The sequence below is a fragment of the Phoca vitulina genome, unplaced genomic scaffold (genome assembly GCF_004348235.1).
Source record: "Phoca vitulina isolate PV1807 unplaced genomic scaffold, GSC_HSeal_1.0 scaffold7, whole genome shotgun sequence".
Classification (NCBI taxonomy): Eukaryota; Metazoa; Chordata; class Mammalia; order Carnivora; family Phocidae; genus Phoca; species Phoca vitulina.
The window spans coordinates 70,670,312-70,680,949 of NW_022589710.1; the positions used below are offsets into that span (position 1 = coordinate 70,670,312).

Here is a 10,638-nt window from a genome sequence, read left to right on the forward strand (position 1 = left end):
CCCACCCCGCCTCTGCCTCCAGGGGGGCCCCTGAGCCCCTCCTTTCTTCCCTCCAAACCGGTCTAAAAAGCAAGCTTGATTTACTTGCTAAACTTCCTGAAGTGAGTTTAAGCAAATGCCACTAATTTGCTGAAAAGCCTTATTAAGCTACTTGGTTGGATGATGGTTGGGTAAATGGATCGCTGCTATATCAGTTGTCGCCCTTTTTGCTTCGAGTAGTAGAAATACTGACAAGTGTGGTCATTTGAACCCACAGGAGCTTGTTTTTCCTCCCATAACAGGAAGCCTGGAAGCGGGAAGATTTCTGTTAGTTCAGCGGCCCAGGGGAGTCAGCCAGCATCTCTGTAACCAGGAGGGGCTTTTCCCTCATGGTCACAGAGGGTTGCCACAGCTCCAGATGTTACATCTGGGGCCCCCTGGAGGAACATACATCCATGCTCCAGGCTGGACAAAGGTGGAAAAGGATAGTGACAGAGCTGTCTCTTTTATCATGGAAACAAAGTGCTCAGATGCTCCCCAGTCGGCCTCCGGCTACATCTCACTGGCCAGAACTTACGTCCCAAGGCCAACTCTGCTGCGGCACCACTGGGGAGTGAGCTTGAGCTCTGCGGGTGTTTATAGTGAAAGAGAAGAGAGCGGCGCTAACGGCTGGGGTGGACATCTGTCACTGTCACTGTCCAGTGTCTCTCATGGTTCCCATGTTGTGAATCCCGTCTTCCCACTCAATTCAGAGGGACCACCCAGGCCTGCGTCCCTTACCATGTCTGATGTGGCCTGTAAGGGGGCTGCCACACCAGGACACCAGTGGGCTGCTGGGACAGCGCTGTGCTGAATCTGGTCTTGGCAAAGGCAGCGTATTTCTGGGGCTGGCGGTGGTGGTGTTAGCTTCCTGCTGCTGCAGAAATAGGGCATTTCTGGGCTTGGTGGAGGCAGCAGATCCCTCACCCAGACCAGCTCAGGTAGGGGCTCCTGGAAGCTTAGCCCAATCCTCATGCCATCTTACAGCTCCTTATAAATCCACATTTGCTTAACAAGTGGATTCTTTTGTCTGCAAGTGTATGGGTTGGATTGTGTCCCCTCAAACGTTACCTTGAAGTCCTAATCCCCAGTACCTGTGACTGTGACCTTAGTTGGAAATAGGGTCTTTACAGATGTAATCAAATAAGAAGAGGTTATTAGGATGGGCCTTAATCCAACATGACTGGTGTCCTTATAAGAGGGACATTTGGATGCAGACACACGAGGGAAGAGGCCTTGTGACAGCCGGGCAGAGATTGAAGGGGTGCAGCTGTGAGCCCAGGAGGGCCCAGACTGACAGCCACACCAGAAACGAGGAGGGCGGCAGGGAGTTTCCTGTCCTGGGGTCTCCCGAGGGAGCGCAGCCCTGCCGTCACCTTGATTTCAGATCTGGCTTCCAGAATGTGAGAGAATAAACTTCCATTGTTTTAAGCCCCCAGTTTATGGTCTTTTGTTCCAGCACCTCAGAACCCCAGCCCCTGCCCCAAACCACAGTGCCGGGGTGAGTGGGAAGGGGGGTGGATGGACGTGTAACCAAATTCCAGGCGGTGGGGTTTGCTTAGTGATGAGGCTCCCCACATCCTTAAGAGAGACGAGCAGCTGACTCAGACTCTCCCTGTGCTTTCCAAGAAGCAACAGAGCTAGCACCCTTGGCAGCCGCCCTCCCCCACACCCACCCCACCCCCACCCGGCTGCCCTGCCTACCTGTGCAGAGGAGCAGGGAGGAGGGGAGACCTTGGCCCCATGGGGGCACCGTGTTCATGGTGAGATGAGTGATTTTCACCCCCCATGGCCCCTGAAGCCAAACCTTGGTTCTTATGCTCAGGCTGGGGTGGGCACTGCACCCAGGAGGGTGGGCCACAGCTGTACGAACTGGGACAGCCAGGGCCTGGAGGGTGGGTCCCAAGTCATCCTCAGGTCACACGGTGGTGAGCCCTGTACTCTTGCTCTGACAGCAAGGAACCAGGTGTCTGCATGGGGAGGCCCTTCCTCCTGGAGTCCGGGGCTGCTCTCCACCCCAGGATGTCCTCAGCATCCAGGGCTCTCTGCTTGGCGGGGGTGGGGGTGGGGCGTTTCTCAGCATCCCCTCAGCCTGGAGGGGCTCTCAGCATCCAGGGGACCCACTCAGCGTCCCAAGGGCACTCAGCATCGGCGGGACTCTCCACATCTGGGGTGGTGGTGAGGGGTTCTCAGCATCCGGGGGAGTCGCTCAGCATCCCGAGGGCCCTCAGCATCAGGGGGTCTCCGCATCTGGGGTGGGGGTGGGGGGCTCTCAGCATCCCGGGGACCCTCTCAGGAGTCCTCCGGGCCTCGTCCCCGCGACCAGCGCGCCATCTGGCGGCCCCGAGCCGCAAAGCACCCCGCGCAGGACCCGCCTCTCCTAGGGATGCGCTGGGGGCTCCTCCGAGCAAATCCCCTCCGCACCCCGATCGTGGAGCTGAGGGAAAGCGCCGCCCTTTGAGTGCAGCTGGCGCGGGTGGAATCCGGGCTCTCGCCCTGCCGGGGGGTGGGGAGCGCACACCTGGGGAGACCCTGCCCCTGCGCGCGGACCAGGGGGTGTGTGGGACGGGGTGGGGGGAGCGGGGCTGGTCGCGGGGGCTCCCAGGAGAAAGGGGGAAGCCTGGGGGCTTTAGGCGGCGCTTAGGAAGGTGGCTCTGTGTGCAGAGAGGAGAAAGGGGGGCGGCTGCCCTGGTCCGGGGCGAGGACGAGGCCTGGACTCCCCCCCCCAGGTAAGCGGTCAAGGCCTTGGTGGGCGTCCGGGTGTGGAGGGACGGGCGGCGAAGCAGGTGGCCAGGGCCGGATCTGCGGGACAGGGACGGTCGCGGCGGGGGGCACCAGGGCGGTGACCTCGGCTCTGGCACCGGCGTTGGGGGAACAGAGAGACCTGGTGGGGCCTGGGATTTGGGAGGGGCCAGCACAGGCCTGTGTTGAGGCCGCGGGGGTGGCTGCCCCCCGGAGCCCGGGAGGGTGGGTGGCGGGGGGGGGGCGCCATTGCCAGCGGAGGGGCTGCCTGGAGCGGCGGCCTCGGTCTCTGCGGGGGCGGGGCGATGGCAGGCCAGGTTCAGGTGGGGACCCGCCAGGGGTCTCTGGACAGCTTGCGGGCAGCAGGAAGGGAGAGCAGGAGCTGGAGGGGCTCCAGTACCCCTGGGACTGCGGGGTCCTCAAGGACGTGCGGGTGCTCACACCCAGCCTGCCCTCTGCCCCTCCCTCGGGTCCATCTGCTGCATTATTCCCGAAAGCTACTCAATCTGCGGTCTCTGGAGCGGGACTCTCCACCGGAAGCCAGCCTACACGTGCCCAAGACACTGTCTAGGGGTGCCCTCGGGAGCCCTCGGGGAAAACTGCCTGCGTCCTCCCTGGGGGACCCGGCGAGCTGCAGAGGGGCAGGTAACAGCAGGCTCACCGGCCCCTTCCCCGGGCCCTGGCAGGGGAGAGCTGGGGACCTGGGACCTCCGTGAGTTGGGGAGGTGGCTGGTTAGGAGAGGGAGGGCAGGCCAGGGGAGAGAGGTGGCCCCCAAGGCCTTAGGGGCCGCAGAGCAGAGGGCAGCTCCCAGGAGCCAGATACACATCCTGATACAGTCCACCTCCTCCTCCATCCCTTCACCCTGCCCGGTCCCCGGGGTCCCTCCTGGCCTCGGCTGCGCCAGGGTAAAGTGTTTATATTTGTTTAAACAATTATTTAAGCTTATTTCATGTGTGTGTGTTTTGTTTGTTTTTTTAAGATTTTATTTATCCTTTTGTCAGAGAGAGAGAGAGAGGGAGGGAGGGAGCGAGCAGGGGGAGCGGCAGAGGGAGAAGGAGAAGCAGGCTCCTCGCTGAGCAGGGAGCCCGATGTGAGGCTCGATCCCAGGACCCTGGGATCATGGCCGAGCGGAAGGCAGCTGCTTAACAGACTGAGCCACCCAGGCGCCCCCATGTGCGTGTTTTCAACTTAGACGGATGGCAATGTGTTAAAAATCATGCTGATTCTTTATCTCCCGTGTTTGCCTTGAGGTGTGACTTCGACACAGCACGGAGCCCACATCTGAGGTGGACAGCTAGATAACGTGTATGTGCGTAGACGCCCCTGCAAACACCCGAGTTCGGAGCCCGGGCCCACACCCTTGTGCCCATTCAGTCGGTACGGCCCCCCCTGGTCACTCACCAGCTCCGCCTGGTTCTGAGCTTCATCTGAAGGCACTCGAGCAATATGCCCTCTTCTGCATCCAGCCTTTTTTCACTTGGTAAGCTGTCCATGAGATTCATCCACGTGTTGCATGGAGCCATAGTCCTCTTACTGCTCGGCAGCCTCCCATGAGGGACTGCCCACTCTCCTGTGAGAGACCTGGGGGTTGTTTCCAGTTTGGGGTGATCAGCAGTAAAACCACTCTGATTGCTTTGTCTGTTTTTTGGTGGATATAAGCATGCTAATTGTATTTTTCTTTTACTTTTTATTGAAGTATAATTTATATCTAAGGAAGGCACAGGTCTCTACTGAAAGATATCTGTAAGATATTGGGGTTTTTAAATTTATTTTTTATTTTTTTAAGATTTTATTTCTTTATTTGACAGAGAGAGCGAGAGAGCGAGAGAGAGCACAAGCAGGGGGAGTGGGAGAGGGAGAGGAAGAAGCAGGCTCCCGGCTGAGCAGGGAGCCTGATACGATGCAGGGCTCGATTCTCCGCTCCATCCCAGGACCCTGAGATCATGACCTGAGCTGAAACCAAGAGTCCACTGACTGAGCCGCCCAGGCGTCGCATGTAAGGGATTGTTTATATGCAAAGCCTGTAATTCCACAAAACTTAAAAAACTGAGATATAATTCACATACCATAAAATTCAGCCCTTCAAAGGGTACAGTTCAGTGGTTTTTAGTGTTCACAGAGTTGAGCCAACATCACCCATCACCATGATCTAACTTCAGAACATTTCATCATCCCTGAAAGAAACCGGGTCCCCACGCGCAGTCCCTCCCCCTCCCCACTGGACAGACCGCATGTTGTTTATCCCTTCATCTGTCGGTGGGCATTTGGGTTGTTTCTCTTTCGGGCTATTGTGAATGGCACTGCTGTGAACACACATGTACATGTTTTGTGTGGACATATGTTTTTCATTCTCTTGGTTATATATCTGGAAGCTGAATTTCTGGATCATATGGTAGCTCTCTGTTTGAATTGTTGAGGAACTCTTAAACTGTCTCCAACATGCCTGCGCCACGTTCATTCCCAGCAGTAACATAGAGGGGCCGGGCGTCTCCACATCCTCGCCAACACTTGTTACTGGGTGTCTTTTGGGTGACAGCCATTCCAGTAGGAGCGAAATGGCATCGCCTCATGGTTTTAATTTGCATTTCCCTAACGACTAATCATATCGAGCATCTTACCCTGTGCATATTGGCCATTTGTATGTTTTGTTCATATCCTTCGCCCATGTTTTAATTAGGCTATTTGTCTTTTGCCTATTATCCATTTGTAAGAGTTCTTCATATATTCTGGTTGTCAGATGCTTATCAGATGTGAGGGTTTGCAAATAATGTCTCCCATTTTGTAGGCTGTCTTTTCATTTTCTTGATTGTGTTCCTTGAAGCATAAATGTTTTTAATTTTACGGAAGGCAAATTTACCTATTTCTGTTGTTGCTTATGCTCTTGGCATCATGGTAACATTTGCTTTTGTGTTTTCTTTTTAGAGTTTTATGGCTCGGGCCCTTATGTTTAGATCTTTGATTTTTTTTTTTTTTTAAGAGCGAGAGAAAGAGAGTGGTTGGGGAGGGGCAGAGGGAGAGGGAGAATCCCAAGCAGGCTGCACGCCCAGCACAGAGCCCGACGTGGGGCTCGATCTCACGACCCTGAGATCATGACCTGAGCTGAAATCAAGAGTTGGACCCTCAACGGACTGCACCACACAGACACCCCTTTGATACATTTTGAGGTAATTTTGTGCATGTTGTGAGGCAGTGGATCAACTTCATTCCTTTGGTCTAGAAATCCGTTGCCCCAGCAGCATCACTGAAGACTGTTCTTTCCCCGCTGCACTGTCTTGGTGCTCTTGCTGGAAATCAGTTCAGCATACATGTCTGGGTTTATTTCTGGACTCTCGGTTCTGCTTCCACGATCTGGAATGTATCGTCCCACCAGTGCCACGCTGTCTGAATTACTGTAGCTTTGTATGCATTTTGAAATCAGGAAGTGTGAGTTCCCTAACTTTTTCTTTTTAGAGATTGTTTTGGTTATTTTGGGTCTTTTGCATTTCCATGAGAATTTCAGGATCAGTGTGATGATTTCTCCACATCTTCACCAATACTTGTGGTTTTCCATTTTTAAATCATGGCCAAACTTGTGGGTGCATAGTGATGATTCGTTGCGGTTTGACTTGCGTTTCCCTAGTGCCTAATGATGGTGAGCATATTTTCATGTGCTCGTTGACCACCTGTATGTCTTCTTTGGAGAAATGTTTTTTCTTTTTTTTTTAAGTAGGCTCCACGCCCAGCGTGGAACCCAACGTGGGGCTTGAACTCACAACCCTGAGATCAAGACCTGAGCTGAGATCAAGAGTCAGATGCTCAACCAACTGTGCCACCCAGGCACCCTTGTTTTGCTTATTTTTTAGTAGAGTAGTTTGTTTTGTTGCTGCTGTTGAGTTGTAGAAGTTCTTTATGTACTCTGCATATTAATCCCTTATCTGATGTATGATTCACAAATACTTTGTCCCAGTCTGTGGGTTGCCTCATCCTTTGATTCAGAAAGTTTTCTAATTTTGATGAAGTCCAATTTGTATTTTTTCTTTTGTTTCCTGTGCTTTTGGTATCATACTTAAGAATCCATTGCCAAATCCAAGGTAATGGAGGCTTTACTCTATATTTTATTCTGAATTTTACAGTTTTAGTTCTTAAATTTAGGTCTTTGATTCATTTTGAGTTAATTAGTTAATTAAGTAATTATTTTTAAAGTAAGCTCTATGCCCAGCACAGGGCTTGGACTCATGACCCCAAGATCCAGAGTCATATGCTGAGCCAGCCAGGCGCCCCATAAGTTAATTTTTGATTATGACATGAGGTAAGGGTCCAGCTTCATTCTTTTGCTTGTCAGTATCCAGTTTTCCCAGCACCATTTGTTGAAAAGACTGTCCTTTCCCCATTGAGTGGTCTTGCTACTTTTGTCAAAAACCGATTGACCATACGTGTGAAGGTTTACTTCTGGGCTATCTATGCTATTCCATTGGTCCATACATCCATCATTATGCCAGTACTATACTATTTTAATTACTGGAGCTTTGCAGTAAGTTTCAAAATTGGGAAGCGGGAGTCCTCCAACTTTATTCTTTTTCAAGACTATTTAGGCTACTTAGGACCCCTTGCAATTCCACATGAATTTGAGGATTGGCCTTTCTATTTATGTGGGAAAGGCTTTTGGAATTTGCATGGAGGTCCTGTTGAATCTGTAGATTGCTTAGGGTACTGACCCTTTACGGTGTTGAGTCTTCTCATCCATGAGCACAGATGTCTTTCTGTTTATGTAGGTCCTCTGAAATTCTTTTCAGCCGTTGTTTTGTAGTTTTCAGCATTCAAGGTTTTCACCAACTTGGGTAGATTTGTTCCTAAATATTTAATTCTTTTTTTTTTTTTTTTTTTAGAGAGAGAGTGGTGTGTATGCCCGCAGGGAGGGGGGAGGGGCAAAGGGAGAGGGAGAGAGAATCCTGAGCAGACTCCCCACTGAGTGCAGAGCCTGAAGTGGGGCTGACCTCACGACCCTGAGGTTATGACCTAAGCAGAAATGAAGAGTCAGACTAACTGACCGAGCCAGCCAGGTGCCCCATAAATATTTAATTCATTGAGATGCTGGTGAGGATGGAATTGCTTTCTTAATTTCTTTTTCTCTCCTTAGTTATTTTTTTGATCTTAGTACTTACTACTACCTAACATTTAAATATATTTTTTGTTTATTTTTTTGTCTTTTTTACTAGAATAAAACTTCTGTAGGGGCTAGAGCTTTGATTTGTTTCCTGCCATGGTTTCGGATCTTAAAACAGCGTCACGCGCATAGCTCAGCATGCAATTGTTGAGTGCATTAATGAACAAAAGGAAACGTTTGCCTGTGTTGGCATTCCCTCTGTGGACCGGAGTTTTTGCCCTCGTGCCACGAGAAGGAGGCTACACTAGCCATCTGCAAACATTTTTTCTGCAATGGAGGTTTCATTTTTATGGCAGAAATTCTCAATCAGGGGAGTGATATCCATTTGTCTTTCTGATGTTATTTGTGGTTGACAGACGGTTTTGCAAGGCACTGTAACAACTCTCATTTCGTCCATCAGCACAGGAGGGTCCCTGACCTCTCACACCCCCAGAAACCCTGGACACTAGCCCGTTTCCAATGTCTGACAGCCTGAGGGCGGAGCCCTGTGTCACTGGTGCTTTACTTGGCGTTTCCCCAACAGGTAGCGAATGCATGTGTGTGGTGACCAGCTGTCTTTGCTCGTCTGTGAGTTGCCTATTTATATCCTTTGTCCATCTTTCTACTGGTTTTCAAAAATTTGTTTCTGGGGGCACCTGGCTCTGTCGGTTAAGCGTCTGCCTTCAGCTCCGGTCATGATCCCAGCGTCCGGGGATCGAGCCCTGCGTCGGGCTCCCTGCTCGGCGGGAAGCCTGCTTCTCCCTCTCCCGCTGCCCGCCGCTCTGCCTACTTGTGCTCACTCTCTCTGTCTCTCTGTCAAATAGATAAATAAAATCTTTAAAAAAAAAATTGTTTCTGTCATGGTGCCTGGCAGGTTCAGTTGGAAGAGTGTGTGACGCTTGATCGCGGGGTTGTGAGTTCAAGTCCCATGTTGGGTGTATATGTGATTCAAATAAATAAAAACTTAAAATATTTGTTTCTTGTCACTTACCAAAAGCCTTTTCTATATTATAGATAATCATTATTTGTCTGTTGTCTGCTTTACAAATATATACGTTTTCCCAAATTTACCATTTTTTAAAAGCAATCTCTTCCCCCAACATGGGGCTCGAACTCACAACCCTGAGATCAAGAGTTGCACACTCCACCAACTGAGCCAGCCGGGTGCCCCCCTCTCCAATTTACCATGTTTGCATTGAGCTTGTTTACGGTTTCCTTTTCCACACAAAATTTAATATTTCTATGGAGTGAACTATGTCTATCTTTTCTTTATAATTTTAGGGGAACTAGCTTGGGTTAAGAGGTTTTTCTCAACCCTGGATTCCATATGTGGTCTGTTTTCTTTTTTTCCCCAATTCTTTTGATTTCTGCACTTAGTGATTGAATCAGTCTGGTTTGGGCACTGACATGCTATGGGACATTTTCCTACCGACGGTCGTCTTGTTGCCTCAGCACCACTTATTAAACAGAATCTTCCCTCCTCTGCTGTCCTTGGCCAAATTCTCCCGTACAATGGTGATGATTTCTAGAACTTCTACTGGGGTCTGGGGACTTGTTTGTCTCTTCTTAAATCAGTTCCACATTTACTGGGTTACACAGTAGCTTTAGAGGTCGGCTTAATATCTGGGAAGGCAGACGCTCCCTTGCCCTTTTGTATCTTTTTGCTCCATCCTTTGTATCTTTTTGCTTTATCCCCTTTTGCTCTTTTCTCAGCTGTTCTGGGCATTTACTCTCTCACAAGCGTCTGAAGATCGTTCTAGCCCCTGCCAAGATCTTCTGTGCAACTAACTAGCATTGCTTTCCTTTGCTCAGATCTCGCTCTGCACTGTTCTGCAAGACTGTAGAGCTTTCTTCGTTTAGGACCTGGGCCGTCCTTAGTGGTCTCCTTAACTATTTTATATTTCTGTGTCACTGTAACAAATAGGACATATTTTCTCATTTAAAAGCTCATTATTGGAATAGAAAAAAAAAATAAAAGACTGATCATTCCATAAGCTTCTCTTCTTGCCAATTCACCAGATTATTCTCTTGATTCCAGTAGTTTTTACTAGAGTGTCTCAGATTGTCCAGGTAGTCAAGCATATCGTCCTCAGAAAGAGGTGGCTTTGTAATTCTTCTTTTCCAATCTTGATGTTAATTACCCTACTTCCATCTATATTCATAAGTGGGATGGCTATCTTCTCTTTTTTTGTACCATCTGTTATCAGCTGGGCGGGGGGAGGGGGAGGTCCTCCTTTCCTTGTGGGACAGAATAGGGTCAATACTGCTCCTCCTGCATTTGCCCAGACTCCTTTGCTCACCACCTGGTCCAGTCCCTGCAGGACGAGCTGTCTGCTCCTGCCCACCCATCAGGGGAGGTCCCTGCTTGCCTGGAGCCGGGGGTCCTGTGTGGGACGGCCCAGGCCCTTTAGCGGATGGATTCCCCCAGCCCAGGGTGTGAGTGTGAGCCCCCTACTTGTAGGCCTGGGGGCTGAGAAGGAGAAGCCTAGAGCTCACTGCTCCAGGGCTGTGAGGAGCCAGGCCAGCCCAGCTGCTGGGCGCCTTGTCCCCCATCAGGGTCATGGAAACTTCCCCAGCCCAGCCCACTTGTAAGTGTTGTATGCCGCCCGCCCACGGGAGATAAGGCAGGGCCGGGGCTTCCCAGGGACATACAGTGGTGCTCAGTCTTGGAAGTGTCCTTCCCTCCTGCCTGGGGCTCCTGAGCCCAGGCCCTGCCTCCCTGCCACTCTCCCACTGAGCCCGTCATCCTTCCCAC

The 10,638-nt window shown here is 50.9% G+C and overlaps 1 long non-coding RNA gene across 1 annotated transcript; it reads left to right on the top strand.

Moving 5' to 3' along the window:
• The first annotated feature begins 2,404 nt into the window (after positions 1–2,404).
• On the top strand, positions 2,405–4,606 carry LOC116632746. Its single transcript, XR_004299496.1, has 4 exons — positions 2,405–2,747; positions 3,258–3,405; positions 4,012–4,241; positions 4,570–4,606. It is a non-coding gene; the product is annotated as an uncharacterized LOC116632746 (long non-coding RNA).
• Positions 4,607–10,638: the final 6,032 nt, after the last annotated feature.